Genomic DNA, 20,291 nt, shown 5'->3' with positions numbered 1-20,291 from the left:
TTTCCAAAATTGCAAATGAAAGGTACAGCAGACTTCTATAAGCAAAAAAAAATTCAATCTGCTTTATTTTAAGTCCTGTAACATTTTGAAAAAATGAATTTTTTTTACGAAAGCTGGACTGCAAAATTTATTTTGCAAAATCTATTGAAACGATCTTAATGAAATTTACAGTTTTGTTTTACTGTATCATAAATTTCTTCTGGGTGGAATATGAGGGTCGTACGTGTAGCATAAATGGTTGAAAAACGTAAAATGCGAATACTTGTTTTTTTATGTTCTTTTCGCAATTATTGCTATTTTGCAACAAGGGTGACTATTTTTTTAAATTTTTAACCAATTCTATATTGTTGAAAATTTAATTACGCAACTTTTATGTCAGTACAACTTATCTCGGAAATGAATACTTTTAAAGTTATAATCAAAAAACGAAGAAAAAAATCAAATTTTTCCTTGATTTTTTGACATTTTGATTATTTAAACAATGTTCCGGACCTTTTTGAGAGGGATGATAACTCCCTCTCAAGAGGATAATTTATTTTCAAGTAATTTCTGCAAACAAATTTGAGTCACCTCTCAACGTCCAAATGTACTAATATTTTTACAGATGCGCCCTGGTCTACAGGGAAATAAGGCAAAAATATAACATGTTCGGGACACTTGAGCAGCCAGGTTGCAAATGGGTTTTTTGTATATACCTAATACATTAAAAATACAAAAATGCCGTCACAGTTTGGACGAGAAATTTAGTTATTAAACAATAAGGGTCAAAATGGGAGTTTTTTCGTTTAAATCGCTACAGGTAAAAATAGGGTGTTTAAATATCTTATTTATAATATTTTTCTTTTAGTAGATGAGCCAAGGTTTAAAATAGCGCTTTTTGAACTTTGGTCCGATCATTTGTTGCTTCGGATATTGCAGAATAAAACTAAAATTTCGAAAATAAAAAATTTGCTATAACTTTTGCGAAAATGAATTTAAGACTTTCATATTGCATGAAAAATTGAGTCAATGCACAAAAAATTTTAAGACGGTTCGTCAATTAGTTTAAATTTTATTAAATTTGTTTATCGCAAAGAGCTTTTTTTCGCAATGTTATTGTTCAGAAACCAATAATGATATAGCAACTCTGTGAAAACAATATGAAAGAACAATAGTCATATTTTCAAGGCATTTAAAAAAAATCATTAAAAAGTCATTTTTATCACCCAGAAAATATTTTACTCAAATAGAATCTTTTTTGGCTTATCAACAATTTGAATAACTTTGTTAATATTGACTGTAGGCTAAAACTACACTGGGATTTGAAAAACTGGTATTTTATTCGAATTTTCAAAGAAAAACTTTTGCCTAGGTTAATTACGGTCAAAGTTAGCCACTTTTTTTATTTAATTGACGGCTACTTTGTTTATAACAATTAAGCAACCTAACTTGAGCTATTTTGAAGTTGAAGATATATAGTTTATGTGTAAAAGTTTGAGTAAACTTTGAACCTCAACAGAGTGGTTAATAAAGTTTAAAAAATGGCGTCCGAACGGAATTAATTCGTGGTCGGTGGAGGGGAATTAATAAAATCCGTGCACTCAAAAAATGAAATTGATTCTGCAAACATATGCTGCGATTAATATCGCCGGAGCTTGTTGATGGATTTTGATCATAATTTTTTTAATTTGTATGTACTCGTAGTCTTATAGAGTACGTTATGTACACACATCCCCACCTAACATTACAAAATGTTAGGGGCAACTCCCCTTACCACTCAGGGATATGAAAAATAGATTACGACCGATTCTAAGACCTACCGAATATACATATATAATTTCATAAAAATCGGTCAAGCGGTCTCGGAAGAGTATGGAAACTAACACTGTGACAGGGGAATTTTATAGATGTAAATATATAGATGGCTATTAACAAATAGGGGTTGGTGATAAAAGAGTGAAAATTAAGGGTTAAATGTATTTTTTAATTCTAAATCATATAAAATTAAGGTAGATAATTTTGTCCAAAAAAATAAAAAAAAATGTCAGGGGGGCAGCCCCCCTTATAACTCATGGGTATAAAAAATAGGTTAAAACCTTTTCTCCGTAATATAATATATACGTGTAAAATTTTATAAAAATCGGCCAAGCCGTTTCGGAGTAGTATGGTAACTAACACTATTACAGGAAAATTTGATGTATATAGAAGTAACTGCGAATTAAATAATAAAAGTTGCTAACTTTGAGCCTAATTAAACTAGACAAAAAGTTTTTTTCTGAAAATTCGTGTAAAAATACCAGCTTTTGAAATCCTAAAGTAGATTTACTCTATGGTCAATATTAACAAAGCTATTCAAATTATTTATAAGCCAAAAATGACTCTATTTTACTAAACTTTTTTTGGAGTGATAAAAACGACTTTTTAATGATTTTTTCAACACTTTGAAAATATAACTATTCTTCTTGCATGTGGTTTCCACAGAATTGCTATGTCATTATTATTTTCTGAACAATAACATTGCGAAAAAAAGCTCTTTGCGATAAACAAATTGAATAAAATTTAAACTAATTGACGAATCGTCTTAAAATTTTTTGTGCATTATAAGGAATGTTTGACTCAACTTTTCGTGCAATATGAAAGTCTTAAGGTCATTTTTGCAAAAGTTGTAGCACATTTTTTATTTTTAAAATTTTAAAAAAATAATATATATAATTACCCTATTTGTACCTGTAGCGATTTAAACGAAAGAACTGCCATTTTTGACCCTTATTTGTTAATAACTAAGTTTCTCGTCCGAATTGTGACGGGCATTTTTGTATTTATAATGTATTAGGTATATAGTTCCCAAAAAATCCATTTGCAACCTGGCTGCTCAAGTGTCCCGACAAAAACCTTATTTGTCTGGACTATACCTACCTATATCAATATTCGACCGAAAGTGACCATAGAATGGTCAGAGCGGAGATAGTCTTGAACATAAAAAAGGAAAGAAGAAATATGCTAACCAACTAACACAGTATAGGTAGGAAATAAGTGTGGACCAGGAATTGCAGAACAATTGCAGACCAGTTGGTGCACGTTTCTTCTGTATTTCCATCGATGGTAGACGTCAGTTCAGCGAATTTCGTCCTAACTTTCTCATCCATTTGGTCTAGTAGTCTGGTACTCTGATCTGCTGAGTATCTCGGAACAGGAATTTTCCTGCCACATATCTTGCCGTCTCTCGTAGTATTCCGTTGTGGAGTGCGGATCTTCTTTCTGTTCGTCTTGCATGTCTCTTCTCATACGGGAGATTCGTACGTCAGGATGGGTAGTATGATGCTGCTGATGAGCCTTCCTTCGTTTTGAAGGTTAGCTTGGTTCTTCTCCTAGGCTTATGATTTTGTCTTGTACCATTTTTGCCTTATGTACTGTCTTCTCGTAACGTGGGACGTGAACGATAGTCCCTTGTCCAAGGTGATCTCTAGGTACTTTCCTTCATTTGTCTATCCGATGGAAGTATCTGACATCTCGAGTTGGTCTTCTGGTTCGCCTCGCCTCTTCTTAAACACCACTGATTGGGTTTTCCCAAGATATACTGCAATTTTCCACTTTATGCACCAGTCTTCTAGGGCACTGAAATGATTAAGATTCAGTTCGATCCTTTTATGTTAAAAATAGGAAAAAGGGAAAGTTTAAGTAAGCAATAAATAGAATTGTGCAATGTTTTTGAGAGTTATCAAAATTGGAAACAGCCAGTCAAGGAAGTTGGAACGGCATCATAAACACAACCGCCTGTTTACAGTATAAAGGTAAATAATCATACAAAATTGCTTTAATGATTATGGTGTTTGTAACAGATGATTGTTTGAAAAATAAATAATTTAAAATTTCCTGTAATCTGTCTAAATAAATGTGACTCACCTAAATGCTATAGCAATGTTAAGAGAATGTAGTAATAGCATAATCCCGAAAACTTTGTAAATATTTACAAATATGGATGATATTTCAAATGCTGCAATATAATTAATACGAAAGACAATTAAGTCTGCACTCAAAGTAAATAATTATTATAATTTACAAGGTGTATCTTATCGTTATCTTCAAATTTTGGGTTTGTAATCTACCATGAGTTTAGGCGAACAAACATAAAAGCTGTAGGTATGACATTATTATTATAGTTCTCATTTACTGAGCAATAAAATGTATAATCGAAAACTTCAATAAACGAAGCGTTAATTATATTAAAGGTAGTTCTTATAGAGATATTGAAATATTAAATATTTTCTATGATGAAATGAGCTACTACACGACCCCTATTCCCATTTAAAAAAATCATCGATTACGTCATCAAGCCCAGATGGCTGACGCCACTAGTATGATATATATGCCAAAAAATTACAAAAATTTAAAAATAAAATCCGACCTGTTTCAGGCTATATCTCCAAAATCGCCCATTCTAGAGAAAATGAATTTATTTCATAATTTTGCCCCTCACTATAATATAGTGACTGTACACCCCAATGTGGGGCTAAGTCGCGAAAGCTTTCTATATCCCATTTCTTGGAAGGATCAGTCTCTTTTGAATATTATCTTCTTAACGATTTCTTTTAATTTTTCCTGTCTCTAGTTTTTCCCTGTCATTCTCTGACTCCTGCGTTTCTTAAGCCGTCTTTAACTTCTTGCAGCTACTTTGATCTTGGTCTTCCTCTTTTCTTTCTTCCTCCTGCATTCCTGGATTCTATCATAGCATACATACGTCACTGCTTCATCTCCTGCCCGACAGATGTGACCTAACCATCTAATTCTGCATTGCTTTATTTTGGTCACGATATCTTCTTTCAGTACTTTCCTAATATCTGCATTTTTAGGCTTTTATTCATTTTGCTCTGTTCTGATTGGTCCCAGTATGTTTCTCATGATCTTTCTCTCCACCATTCTTAAGTTTTCTTCATCTTTTTTAGTAATCGTCATTGTTTCTGCTACGTATAATAATATTGCCAATATGCCAATATTTTTTCTTTTATTTCTGGCATTATTTCACCCTTTTGCTTATTGTCACTACCAGGTATTTGAAATGTTCTACATCTTCAAACTCTAAATTCCGTATTTTGGTTTTTCCTTTTATTGATGTTTTCCCTAGTCTTAAAATTTTTGTCTTTTCTTGATTTGATCTGAGTCGCATTATCTCCCCCTTTTCTTTTATTTCTTCTAGCAGTTCTTTCATTATGTTTCTACTATTCTATTCTTTGCAATAATAACTATCGTCCGCGTATGAGATTATTTGTAAAACCTCTTGTACCAATGATCTATACTGGTAACTGACGGTAAATTCTCAGGCGCTCCTCCCTGGTAGCAATCTTTACCACCATAAAAAACAAAAATTTGAAGATATATGTATTCGGTTTTGTCCTCTCAGGTTACTTATTAACTTCTGTTTGATTTAACAATTTCCAAAAATATTCGTCTTAAAAAAATGAATTCTGCTACAAAGGATTAATAAACGTCTTCCTGTGCACAGAAGTACGTCTTCTTGAAGTACAAAAAATCTCCCCATGGGATATGGTTAGGGCCGCATTTAAGGTGGGCAGGCTGGGCAGCTGCCCGGGGCCCCCACATTTCGAGGGCCCCCACAAAGCCTCAACCATAAGAGGTTCATTTAAACCAGTGATACTCAACCTGCGGCCCGCGGGCCGCATGTGGCCCTCTAGCGTTTTTTATGCGGCCCGAAGGCTAACTAGAGGACCCTGTGATCAAATCATTTGTCAAATTTCACGTGTTTGTCAAATTATTTGATAGTATGCCGATGTGTTTGAGGCGTGTTTGGGCGTGAGGAAGACAATTTAATGACTTTAATTTTAAATTATATTGAAATTTTTAAGAACTCTGATTAAAAAGCAAGATATTATTAACTTAGTTAACTTAGCAGAAGAACTAGTTAAAGGTTGTCACAAGTATCAGATTAAAGGAGTATTATCCAAAATTTCGGAAGACTATGAGCAACGATTTAGAACTCGTAGCATTGCAAATTGTTTGTATACCTATAATCGAATGTGTTTACTGGAAACAGAGAGGATATTAGGGAGGACAAACAGCATAAGTCGTATTCTTCAAGATCCAAATATTGACTTTAATTCAGGAGTGGCAGCACTTAGATCACTTAAATAAATTATATAGTCAAGACGTGACAATTTCAAAAGATATGAGAACATCAGAGAAGTTTAGAACTCAAAATTTCATCGCTATAATAGATCACTTCATTACCTCTTTAAGTCAGAGGCTGTCTACTCATTCCAATTTTGGATTTTTACATCATTTTGGAAAATTGGAAAATTTAACTCTCAATGAAATTGAAGCTCACTCCCAAAAGCTTGCGAACATTTATAGCAATCATTTAGATGAAAACTTATGTATCCCTCTGGTACACTTTGTAAGATTCTTCAATTCATTTAAAGAGGAAATCAGCTCATCAAATATAAGCAAAGAACTTCAAATGTACCAACTACTAAAAGAAAAGAATATGAATGATGCTTTTCCAAATGTTGAGGTGACACTTTGTTTATATTTAGTTCTGATACTAACTAACTGCAGTGGATAGAGATCATTCTCAAAATTTTAATTAATTAAAAATCGACTTCGGTCTACGATGGGCCAAGAGTGTGTGGGCTTTATAATGAGCATAGGCCACGATCTCTTAATGCAACTAAATATGTTCCATATAATCAAGAAATTTTCAATTAAAATATCTCGAAAAGTTCCCGGACTTTAACCATACATCTTACTACTATTTTTAATATTTTACTGTATCAAGTTACAGCTCTTGTACTTTTTATTATTGAAAAATATATTTATAAAAGTAGATCAAGATTTTTTTAATGGTAGGAGGTAGGGCCCCTACACCAATTCTGCCCAGGGGCCCCCAATGCCTTAAATCCGGCTCTGGATATGGTAAGTAGTGTGCGTAGAGTTTCACGCCAAGAACGTTGTAATAGTATTTTGAACAAAATACCAAATAATGGACATGGGCAGAATATGAATAAGAAATTTTCTAAAAGCATCATCATCTAGTAAACATGCAGCAATCATTTTTATACACGTAACACAAACAAATATTTTAATATTTAGGTGACGTAATTGCCTAAAATCGGCCTTGGTTCGTATTAAATGCTCGATCCAAGAACAAAGTAACCAAAACTCGCAGACCTTGATGGGGCCCCCCGAAAACACTTTTACTTTTGTTTTGCTCTCACGATTTTTGTTTACTATGTTTTGTGTGTATTTATAAATGGAAATGAAATGGATGTTATGTGTATAATTTTCCAACATCGCAGTAGAGAAATCTCCGCAGTTTCGAGTTTTTTGTGTGTTAGATGATAGACAGATGGTTTTTTAATTGCCCGGAAAAATTTTCATATTAAGGTAATTTGGGAAATAAATACAGGTTTATTTATATCTTTTTAATACACAAATTAATTACTATGTAGAATAAATCACATTTAGTCTAGACGGTATCTGTTCAAAATACCATTATTTGGGTAAAAAATTGTAAAGACAAGAAAATTTTGCCATTTTTCATACAAGATAGAATTATTATTACAAATTGAAAAAGTTATTAGTATTATTGCATTACTAGAAGAGCAAGACTAGCATACATGGACAGGGGCGTAACAGAGGCCCCCGCAGCATGAAGCTTGCGAGGGGGCACCAATATGTCAGGGGCCCCATCTTGTCGTCTAATATATTATCTAAAAATGTGTCATTGTTATTATTATTTTGCGCATACATACGTAACGTTTTTTAAGCAATGCAGTATTGAAAATAAAGTTGCCCATCAGATAGATACAATATCGTACGTAATGCATTGTATGTATTAATAAAATTGTAGATTGTATTCGCTGATAATAATGTACGAAGAAAGCTGTTCATCTCATAGAATAATACTATGTAATAATGTAACCGTTTATTAATTTTCTTTCTATTTTATTCTATACCAATAAAGATGAAAAATGTAAGTTGTCATAAACAGTGCATGAATACACTAATAGAACAGTAAATGACAGTTTTGGAGTGTAATTATCAGCATCGCGACGTATTTGCTTGGCAATTTGGATTTAGATTCTACTTATCCTCCACTTAAAAGTCGGAGTTGTGCCGTTGGTTGACGAAAAAAATGAATTTTTTTTGCGAAAGCTGGATTGCAAAATTTATTTTGCATAATCTATTGCACCGATCTTAATGAAATTATCAGTGTTGTTTTACTTACTTACTTTACTCCTCTTGATTCCATTTGGAACATAGGGCCTCTACAGTCCCCCTCCATTCATCTCTGTTTCTGGCCAGGGCTTTCACTTCTTTCCATGTTAACCCATTGTCTTCTAGCTCTCTGGTAATATTTCTTTTCCAGGATGTCATTGGTCTGCCTTGTTTTCTTTTTCCAGTTGGTTGGTAATCCAGGGCTTGTTTGGTTATATCATCTTCATTTTTCCTTAATGTGTGTCCAATAAACTTCCATTTGCGTCTGTTTATTGTTTTGGCTATCGGCTCTTGATTAGTTTTTCTCCAAAGTTCCTTGTTACTTATCCGATTTGGCCAATATATTTGCAATATTCGTCTAAGGCATCTATTTACAAATGTTTGAACCTTTTGTATAATCTTTTTCTCTATTTTCCAAGTTTCTGCTGCATATAGCAAAATGCTCTTTACATTTGTATTAAATATCCTGATTTTGGTTTTGGTTGTTAATTTATTGGACTCCCATGTTTTCTTCAGCATATAGAACGCATTTTGCGTGTTGTTTTACTGTATCATAAAGTTTTTCTGGGTAAAATATGAAGGTCCTGCAGTGTTGCCAATCGGCGGATAATTATCCGATTTGCGTACCTTTTTGAGAGTTGTCGTATCTTCTTCGTATCTTTAAATAAATCGGATATTTGCGGATATTTTTCAGTGTATCTACCATCGACTAAAACTTTCTCGTCCATATATTCCCAACACCAACAACACATTAATTTTGTTTGGTTCCACCCAAATTTTTATACTGGATGAATGTTAGTGACATCCGATACTTTTCATCTTTTGACAAAAGGGACATGTGCCAATTCTTTTGTTTAGAATTTAAATGCACAAGTGCGTCCACTTAAGGCATACTAATCCAATTCAAATTTTAAAAACCGTCTGCCGTCCAATGTTATTTATGAGTTTTTAGTTTTTAGTCTTCAAACTTATGAAAGCTAATTCACGCACGATTTAGTTTTATTTTCATTTTATGTAGTGCAGTGCAACGCTTAAGTAAACGTCTGTTGAAATAAGTTTTGGTTTGTGAAAATACTTTTTTATAATGGATAAATGGTTAATAAAAAATGTTAAGGTGGGTAAAAATTTTTACCAACATGTGGATATTGAAATATAATATTGAATTTGTTTTAGACCAAATCAAATATTGAAAAAAAATAATACACTGCCTTAATTGTAGTTATATACATTGTAACATTGGAACAATTTTGAATAAAAATTATAGGAGAGTTGGTCACGGATTTCCACCATACTTCATTCGACGTATCTTGCTGAGATTGCTAAATCCTTATTAGTTAATTGATAATTATAAAATGTTTATTAAGAATAAAATTGTAAAATAAAACAGTTAATAATTGAATAAATAATTTAATTTCTATTCGATAATTAAGACTAATATCACCTGTCTTACAGGTTATATATTTTTCTACACTTTACCCACAGATGTACACAGAATATATAACGTTACTCAGAATAAGGTAGTCATTTGTAGAATACCAAATGTAAAGTTCAAAAATAATGTGTTAAAATAGCGAATTTTCCAGATTTCTCGGACATGAGATGTAGTTAAATCGGTTCTATTTTTGTAAAGTGCTGTGAAATCTAATATCTTAAACAAAACCATTTCATTAAAACATGTTATACCTAATTATATTTATGATATTTTTGAGAAATGTAATGGTACTATGCAGAAAAGAACTTTCCGGCACAGAAACGTCACATTTCTGCACACTACTGTCAGTTATTCTGTGAGAAAATATTAAGTTTGTTAACATAAAATTGTGCAGAAAAATGCATTTGGAATAGTGGTTGTAGAAAAATCTACTTATTTGAAACTAGTAATATCTAGATATCTACTAATTAACTCAAAAATTCTTCAAATTTTTGGCCTATAAAAATTATTTAGTCGGGCATTAAACGTTGAACGCACCACGGGTATTATGGATCATAACCTTGATATCTTAATAACTACAAGACTGTCAAATACATTTCTATTGTTTTAGTTGTAGTAAATCTTTAGTTGTTAAAAGAGCGTAGGCGCAAAATTTCAGACCAATAATCTTTAAACGTATTCATTTTTTTTTAATCCTGAGAAAACTAATAAATATTTTTGAAAAATTTGAACGTAGAATGAAAGATTACATTATTACCGAGGGCAGAAAGTCCCTTAGAATAAACAAAATGTTTCTTTTGAATGAGGTATTTGAAATTAAAAATCACACTCAATATTCTCTTTTCCTTTCACCCCTGTAACTTATTAGAATAAAAATTATAGAAGTCTTCAGGGACTTTCGGAAGTCGGTAATAATGTAATATTTCATTCTGCGTTTAAATTTTTAAATAATACTTATTAGCTTTCTCAGGACTCGAAAAAATAATGCATTTTAAAAGCATTGACCAGAAATTTTGCGCCTATGCTATTAATGTAGCTGTAGTTTTTTTGTATTGATTTATTTATTATTTATTTTTCTACTACATATCTAGTTTTAGGTAGTTATTACGTTTTAATAAAATAATATTTAAAAGTGTTTTTTTTTAATTAAATAATTATAATAAATATCACGATCCAAATAATGAAATATTTAGATTTATTTATTTATTTAGAATTTACCACTTACGATAATACAAAATACGAATAATATAATAATAGTAAGTAAATAGTATTTACAAACATGAATTATGTAATAATCAGCTAGGATACGAGATTTTCATCTATAAAAGAAAATTTTTAAACTGTGAAACAGAGAATCCAGTAAATTAAAGGACCGGTTGTTCGAACGCTAATCAGAAATGGAATCAACTGATCATTATCAAATATTTAATTACTGTCAATGTCAAGTTTGATTGGGTTGCTGAAAACATAATTGATTACAATTATGAGATTAATTGATTAATTAATCAATTATGTTAATAATTGTTACGTTAATTGATAATTAGTAATTAATTATGTTAATTATTATAATGATAATTGATTACAATCAACTGATTGGCGTAAGAACAACGGATTTTGTTATTTGATGGTTGTTAAGGGGACTAAAAGAATAACATTGGCAGCATTGATTTTAATAACAAAATAATTTTTGACCTAGCGTACCTTTTCGTGACAAATCGGATATTTTTCGAGCGATCATCGGATAATCTAGAGAAATGCGATTGGCAACACTGCCTAAGTGTAGCATGAATGGTTGAAAAACGTAAAATGCGAATACTTGTTTTTGTATGGTTTTTTCGCAATTATTGCTATTTTGCAACAAGGGTGACTATTTTTTAAATTTTTAACTAATTCTATATTATAGGAAATTGAATTACGCAACTTTTATGTTAGTATAACTTTTCTCTAAAATAAATACTTTTAAAGTTATAATCAAAAAACGAAGAAAAAAATCGAATTTTTCCTTAATTTTTTGACATTTTGATTTTTTAAACAATGTTCCGGACCTTTTTGAGAGGGAGGATAACTCAAATATTATTATCTGATTTATTTTCAAGCAATTTCTGCAAAAAAATTTGAGTCACCTCTCAAAGTCCAAATGTACCTACTAATATTTTTACAGATGCGTCCTGGTCTAATATGCCTTAAAAATATTTGTTTGGTGTTCTTTAAAGTTGCTTTCTTAAATGCAATTATTAGGCTATATTAAAACCGAACGCTCTTAACTGAATCAATTTGGTTATCGTAAAGACTAAACTATGCTTCTTGTTAGAAACAATAAAACTAAACTCATCCCCTCTTCTTTCATGTCCAAAATTGTCGGCCATTTATTTTAGAGCGAAACAGTGGTGTATTATGTTGTAAAAAGTGGAAGTACAGTTAGTATGGAAGAAATAAGTCGCAAGTACTTAAAATATAAACGAACCATTATGCCTTATTTTTCAAAGAATACAACAAACACAACATTACGACACCTCGATTTTAAGGTTAGATTCACATTAAAACCGAGTGGCATTATTGACAGAAGCATTAAAACTAAACGGTTTTAATTCCAAGGCAATATTGCTTTTATGTAGGATATATGCTCTTGGAAAGGTATAAAATAAAACCATTTGATCTTAACAATTCTCTGTCGATAGACTAAAGAGTTATTTGGTTTTCGGCCATATTGCTTTCTGGAGATGCTGAAAGCCATGATATATTACAATATAAGGCTTACATAAAAATTATAAATAAGCGACTTAAAGACAAATTCGATTTATTTCAACATTAAAATGGTAGATAAAATTATTTTTCTTTCAAATTAATATTTTTCGGATTTAAATTGTTTTATTATTATTATTTTTTAATCGCCAAAAATCAGAAATTTTAGGGCCCGTGAGTTATTTAGGCCTACTTGTTTTAACATTATCAATAAAGTTGGGTGCGCAAGTGTTTTTCTACCTTGACAGTCCGAAATAACCAAATGCTTTTTATTATTTTATGGTTACAAATACGTATCTACCTATCATAACACGTAAAAATTTGTTGGCATATATGGAGTATATAAGTTTAAAGAATCATTTAATATGGTAAATTTTCTTTAAAAGTCTCCATTTAAGAAACCTTTTTAAGTTTGCTATAAAACTGCCTGCACTTAAAGTGTCTTTTAACAAGGTTTTAAAAGCACCTTAACAGCAGCTTTAAAACCAGTTGCTTAAGAACACAAAGTTTTAAGAAGTTTTTTATTTTTGGTTTTATTGACCTCTTTCAGTGTGGGCCCTTTTATGCTGAAAGCGGTTTTATTGCAACCTTAAGGTTTACTTAAAAACCAATTGGTTTTAATTTTAGTTTTATTCTACAGTTTTAAAGCATCCTTAAAAGACTTAACAGGAAATTAAAATTGAAATAGAAAAAAAATACTGGATCTGGAAAAAATATATCTTTTAAATATACCTTTTACAAAGGATCCAGTATTTTTTGTGATTTATGGTATACAGTATACATAGTGTGGCCTTCAGTCGAATCCGGGACAAAGCTGAAAAAATACCTGAAATCCGGGATTTTTCAATGAAAATCGGGCCAGTTTTTTTTTTCAGAAGACGATAATTAAAATACAGAAACGAAAAAAGTCCACCGTCCACCGATATAAAATGCATGCGTTTTGGATGTGGTATTAGAATTAAACTCTAGGAAATTGTCGACTTTTTTTCGTCCCACCAATTCAATTTGATGTGAATTAGAAGAATAACGTATTCAAAATTTCAAAATAGAATTTTACCAAAACGTTGAAAATTCGAATGGTCCGGAAGCCTTGTCCGGGATGCCGGGACACGACTTCGTAATTCGGGCCATGTCCCGGATTTTTCGGGCTAGTTGGTCACACTAAGTATACAGCCAGCTGCAGGAATTTTATTTTCCTCGTGGATTTTTTAAAATAGAAAAGGCTAGAGCGAATTTTAACAAAATGAGAAAAGTGGTCTAGACAAGACATCTGAAGTTAGAGCTAAGAGTAAGGTTGGCTAGGTGCTACCTTTTCTCGACTTTGTTTTACGGAATGGAAGCTTGAACCTGGAATGCGGCATCAATAAAAAACTGGAATCATTCGAGGTGTGGCTGTATAGAAGAATTCTGAAAATATCACGGACAAAACACGTAACAAACAGAGAGGTTTTGAGAAAGATGAATAAAGAAATGGAAGTCTTAAATACAATCAAAACTAGAAAATTGGAATATCTCGAACATATTACATGTGGAGAGAGATACAACTTGCTCCAACTCATTATGCAGGGAAAGATTCAAGGAAAAAGAAGCATAGGAAGACGCAGTATATCGTGGCTGCGCAACCTGAGAGAATGGTACGGACGTACATCATATGAACTTTTCAGAGCAGCTGTCTCTAAAGTCCGAATAGCTGTGATGATTGGCGACCACCGTCGCGGTGATGGCACTTGAAGCCGAAGATTTCCATCTTTTGACTTGTTTAATTGTAGACAATTATTCCTGTCACCGGTTTATGTTCGAAGCTGGTTTCGCGATGCGTCCCCATATCTTCCATAATTACTTCCTTGGTGATGATGAAGGCGAGTGTTGAATCGTTGTGTCGTGGATTCAGGCTGATTCCTGTTGGTTTTAAAGCAGTAGTAAACCGAATACCGGATACAAATAATCAAGATGATCTTCGAAAGAAAGACGGCATCTTAAAAAGATAAAATTTTCAATACAATACCTTCATTTAATACTAGTTTAAGCTTACTTGTACGTTATTAAACACGTCCCTTTTTCTCAGACCCTCAATATGAGTACGATTACAGTTTTCACTTGAACTCATTCAATATTATTAAGACAGACAGTTAATAAAATATGTGTACTTAATTTTAACAGTCGACATCCGTAACGGAAGAGGCTTAAAAGGAAGATTGATGCTAATAAGATGACTGAACGTCCTTAGAGATTTATTATTAAAAGAGACTATTTGCTTCTAAGAAAAGATTATTTGTTGATTTTACCTCTGCAAATATGTATTAAGTTATTCATGTAGGTACGTCACAAATAACATAATTTTTTTCGATGTTTGTTCCTTGTTCGATAAACAATATTTTATTTTTCAATGTATTCACCTATTCACCAGCTTGCTTAACAGACGAAGACTTAAAGGATCGTTTAAACACAGCGATATATCAAACAACTTATCAAGGTCAATCGAGTTGTTGCAACTTATCATTAAACGGTGCATCGCACAACTTATCAAAGTTGGAGTTGGGTTGAAGGTGGTATCGCATTGAATCGCAGCGTCTAAACAGCGTTTCAACTTGTCACCACAACTAGTTGCTGTGACTTATCGTTGTGTTTAAACGAACTATCATAGTTCGTTTAAACACAACGATAAGTCACAGCAACTAGTTGTGGTGACAAGTTGTGTTTAGACGCTGCGATTCAATGCGATACCACCTTCAACCCAACTCCAACTTTGATAAGTTGTGCGATGCACCGTTTAAGCGTCGTTTAAACACAACGATAAGTCACAGCAACTAGTTGTGATGACAAGTTGAAACGCTGTTTAGACGCTGCAATTCAATGCGATACCACCTTCAATCCAACTCCAACTTTGATAAGTTGTGCGATGCACCGTTTACACACAATGATAAGTTGCAACAACTCGATTGACCTTGATAAGTTGTTTGATTTATCGCTGTGTTTAAACGACCCTTAACACACAATGATAAGTTGCAACAACTCGATTGACCTTGATAAGTTGTTTGATATATCGCTGTGTTTAAACGATCCTTTAAAGGGGCGTTTAAACACAGCGATAAGTCCAGCAACTAGTTGTGATGACAAGTTGCTGTGATTTGTTGAGGTTGAAACGCTGTTTAGACGCTGCGATAAGTTGACCACAACAAGTTGAAGAGGGGACCATTGTGTACATTAGACCCTTTTAGACCCTTCAATGAATTATAACTAGTTTTCATCGTAAACAAATAGATCCTGTTACTTTCAAAATATAAAGGTTGGGTATGTTATACAGGGTATTTACAAAGTTATAACCAATTTTATATGAAAATCGTAACAAGTTCAACTCACTGTATAAATAAAAATAAGCACAACGGCAATGGTTTATTGATGCCATATTTTATTTATTGTCAAAATTTTTAAAAATGATTGATATTGCTAATTTACTTTATATCTAATAAAGGGTGAGTTAAAACTCAAGTAGGTACATTATTTTTTCAGTAAAATTTAAATGGGATACCCTGTATTTTATATCACTATTAAAAAGTACCATTACCGTACTTTAATTTGTATACAACATTCCCTATTCGTCTGTCTACGCAAAAGAAAAAGTAATTAAAAATGCGTGATCAAGGGATCAGGCACGTGCTTCTTGAAAAATAACAGTCGAAGAGTCCGATTAGGTACTTACTTCGTAGAAGTTGTATCGGATTATTACCAACAACTGTTTGCCACGAATTCTGACTGTTTGACTGAAGTTTTACAGCTTGTAGGCAAAGACCTAAATATTTCATGAGTTCACATGGTATTCACGTGTTACTCCGTATTTTGTGTAGACAAGGATAGTTTTCGAGATATTTTCATTTTTCAATGGACCAGTAGCGTGACTACCCAGATCACCAGAATTTAAGGTACTAGTATACTTTAGAAGACCAAAAATAAGCATTTTTTGAAGATTTCTTTTTCAGAACCTTTATTAAAAGTGGACATAAAACTTTTTACATATTAATACCTAACTCTTAGAGAATACAAAAAATATATATTTTTTCATTTATGCACGTACACTAGGGTGGGCCGAAAAACCCCCCTATTTGTAAAGACCCCCTCTGTGGCTCAGTGGTAAGAGCGCTCGAAAGGTCCGAATGGTCGTGAGTTCGAATCTCACCAGAGTCAGAAATTTTTCGTTTATTATAAATTAATACATAAATGAAACTAGTTTCTGTCCTTGTGGGATCGGTACTCACCGGAGTGACCGCAGACGTTCGGATACAATTAGCGTCTCTTTGCAAAGACAATGACGTCAACTTTGCAAAGTAACAAGACACTTACTCAACACACACTACACATTACTCCCCTGAGTTAGTAATATAATAAGTTATAGACTAAAACAAATCATTATGAAATTGACTGGCCAGTTGGTTGTAAAAACCAGTGCTAATAAAACACAAAACACACACACACACAATATTTGTAAAGCAAAGCTGTCCTATAAAACGAGAACATCTAATTTAAAAAAGCATATGCAAGTAAAACATGCAACAATATTAAACGTTGGAACATCTTCAGGAAGTAATGTACCTACAGTACATTTTTTAACTATTTTAATTAATTAGCTCTTTTTTATTAAAGGTATCAGGTTTACTTAAGTCAAGTTAATTATGTACCGAAATGATTCCTTTTTAAATAGATAATTAGATAAATACCAGTTTAGACTCATATGAATTGGACAAAAATCCAATATGCAACAAAATTTTATTTTTGTGTAAAAACCTGGTCTAAAATGACATTTACCTGTCTAGCAACAATATTATTAGATTGGTATTATTAAAGAATAAGACTATAACATACTAAAAAAATCACTTAAATCGGACAACAGGTTTAGGAAATCCGAGACATCAAACGTGTATAATTCATCGAGTGACCTAATTTTTTTGCTGGAAAGTGTATAATTATTATAGTTGATAAAAGTATTATATATTGTTGATTAATTGGCAAAACCACATAGTATCAAATTATAAGCTTAAGGGGAAAGGAACAAAATGCAAAATTTTGACGACTCTCAAAATTTTCAATGTATTTTTAAATGTAATTATTTTTTTGGAATCCTGAGAAAACTAATAAGTATTTTTGAGAAATTTAAACGCAGAATGAAAGATTTGCCTGAATGACACAATATGGAGAAATAAAAATATCGGAAAAGATATGAACGGCAGAATTTACAAAACAGTCATCAGAACAATAATGGCATACGCGGCAGAAACACGACCCGACACAGAGAGGACAAAAGGATTGCTCGAAACAGCGGAGATGAAAACCCTTCGAAAAATCGATGGTGAGCCTATGGGACAGAGCTAGAAGTGCATATATACGACAGAAGACAGGGTAAGAAACAGAACAATAGAATGGAATGACCACATAAGCCGAATGACAACAGAGTAGTCAGGACAGCGAGAGACGGTTTCCCAATAGTCAGACGATCAGTGGTAAGACCACGAAAACGATGGAACGACAACTTACTAGAGGCACATTGAAAAAACAGACAGTCATGTCTATACAAAAAGAAGAAGAAGCAGAATAATTTATGAAAATTTGGTAATAAATAAAAAAATGGCATCAATAATCCATTGCTCTTGTGCTTATTTTTATTTATACAATGAGTTAACTTGTTACAATTTTCATATAAAATTGGTTATAACTTTGTAAAATACCCTGTATAACATAACAATCCTTTATACATTTGTAATGGCGAAGTTAAGAAGATTTTGAATATAAAATAAAATACAGGGTGTTCCAATAAAAAAAAATAAGTTTCGTCTGCCACTATGTTATCGAACACCCTATGTAACATTCTAATTAATTTTATAAATGTGAATCTCAAAGTTGGCTACAATTTTTGTTATTAACTTTTATTGCTATCTATTGCTATAACGGATCTACGTAGCTTTACCCCACTAATCAATCACCCTGTACATTATTTAATTGGATATGTAAATAAATTCTAAAGGATCGTTTAAACACAGCGATATATCAAACAACTTATCAAGGTCAATCGAGTTGTTGCAACTTATCATTGTGTGTAAACGGTGCATCGCACGACTTATCAAAGTTGGAGTTGGGTTGAGGTTGGTATCAACTTATCACAAGGATCGAGTTGTTTTAATTTATCGTCGTGTCTAAACGGTACAGCGATTTATCATTGGACTTGGGTCGTATCAATTTAGGAGAATCTTACCGTATTAGAATTTATTTACATATATAATTAAATAATGTACAGGGTGATTGATTAGTGGGGTAAAGCTACGTAGATCCGTTATAGTAATAGATAGCAATAAAAGTTAATAACAAAAATTGTAGCCAACTTTTAGATTCACATTTATAAAATTAATTAGAATGTTACATAGGGTGTTCGATAACATAGTGGCAGAAATCATAGAGCAAAACAGCGAAACCAAACAAGTTTGATTTCTCCGCTCGCACTCTTTGTTATTTTTCCGAAAAATGAATCTCGATGTCCTGATATCTGAAGTGTTTCAAAGAAAGCTGTTTTTGAATCAGTAAGATTCCCTATTCAGATGACGACGATGGCTTTTTAAATTTATAACTTTATGCAATTTTATAATTAAATAAATATTATGTAACTTAATAATTATTATTAGTTCTACGTTCTACAGTGTGGCAAAACCAAATGGAATAAATTCATTATTTCGTAAACCGACGACTAAAAAATCCGGACATATTTTTAAATTATGATTTTTTGGCATTTACATACTAGTGACGTCATCCATCTCGAAGCTGAAATAAAAAATATACATGCGGACCAATGTAAAAAAGGTCATTTCATTGTTGTCTTCTTACCGGCGTGAGAAATACAAAATAAGATTTACTATTTTATTTGGACATAAGTCACAATTCGAGTTTGAAATCAAGTTTACTTGACGTTTCGAGTTTCACTTCGGAAATCGTTATCAGTATATAAAAAAACATTCATAAATTAAAAATTTAACTTTTGTTTCTGGTGAAGCAACGCAGTTGGAACAAGCAGAATATTATAATTATTGTCACCGGAAAGCGAAAAAGGTAACGCACAACTTGAAAGAACTTATATATTTCTAACTTCGTTTCTGGTGAAGCAACGCAGTTGGAACAAGCAGATATATTATAGTTGTGTCACCGGAAAGCGAAAAAGGTAACGCACAACTTGGGAGAACCTATAGATTTCCAACTTGGTTTCTGGTGAAGGAACGCAGTTGGAACAAGCAGATATATTATAATTGTGTCACCGGAAAGCGAAAAAGGTAACGAATAACTTGGAAGAGCCTATAGTTTTCTAACTTCGTTTCTGGTGAAGCAACGCAGTTGGAACAATCAGATATATTATAATTGTGTCACCGGAAAGCGAAAAAGGTAGTCCCTGAAAACTATAGGTTTTTCCAAGTTGTGCGTTACCTTTTTCGCTTACCGGTGACACAATTATAATATATCTGCTTGTTCCAACTCGTTGCTTCACCAGAAGCGAAGTTAGAAAACTATAGGGTCTTCCAAGTTGTGAGTTACCTTTTTCACTTTCCGGTGACACAATTATAATATATCTGGTTGTTCCAACCCTGTTGCTTCACCAGAAGCGAAGTTAGAAAACTATAGATTCTTCCAAGTTGTGCGTTACCTTTTTCGCTTTCTGGAGACACAATTATAATATATCTGCTTGTTCCAACTCCATTGCTTCACCAGAAACGAAGTTAGAAAAGTATAGGTTCTTCCAAGTTGTGCGTTACCTTTTTTGCTTCCCGGTGACACAATTATAATATATCTGCTTGTTACAACTCCGTTGCTTCACCAGAAGCGAAGTTAGAAGAGTATAGGCTCTTCCAAGTTGTGAGTTACCTTTTTCACTTTCCGG

The 20,291-nt window shown here is 32.5% G+C and overlaps 1 protein-coding gene across 1 annotated transcript in view; it reads left to right on the top strand.

Annotated features, from left to right (window-relative positions):
• The first annotated feature begins 7,299 nt into the window (after positions 1–7,299).
• Positions 7,300–20,291, top strand: part of LOC114335598 (putative inhibitor of apoptosis) — a 73,659-nt gene continuing 60,667 nt past the window's right edge. Inside the window, exon 1 of the mRNA XM_028285857.2 lies at positions 7,300–7,377. The gene's annotated coding sequence lies outside the window, so the exon portion shown is untranslated. The remainder of the gene's footprint in view (positions 7,378–20,291) is intronic.

The sequence above is a fragment of the Diabrotica virgifera genome, chromosome 1 (assembly GCF_917563875.1).
Source record: "Diabrotica virgifera virgifera chromosome 1, PGI_DIABVI_V3a".
NCBI classification, from domain to species: domain Eukaryota; kingdom Metazoa; phylum Arthropoda; class Insecta; order Coleoptera; family Chrysomelidae; genus Diabrotica; species Diabrotica virgifera.
This window is presented reverse-complemented; position numbering and strand designations above follow the sequence as displayed.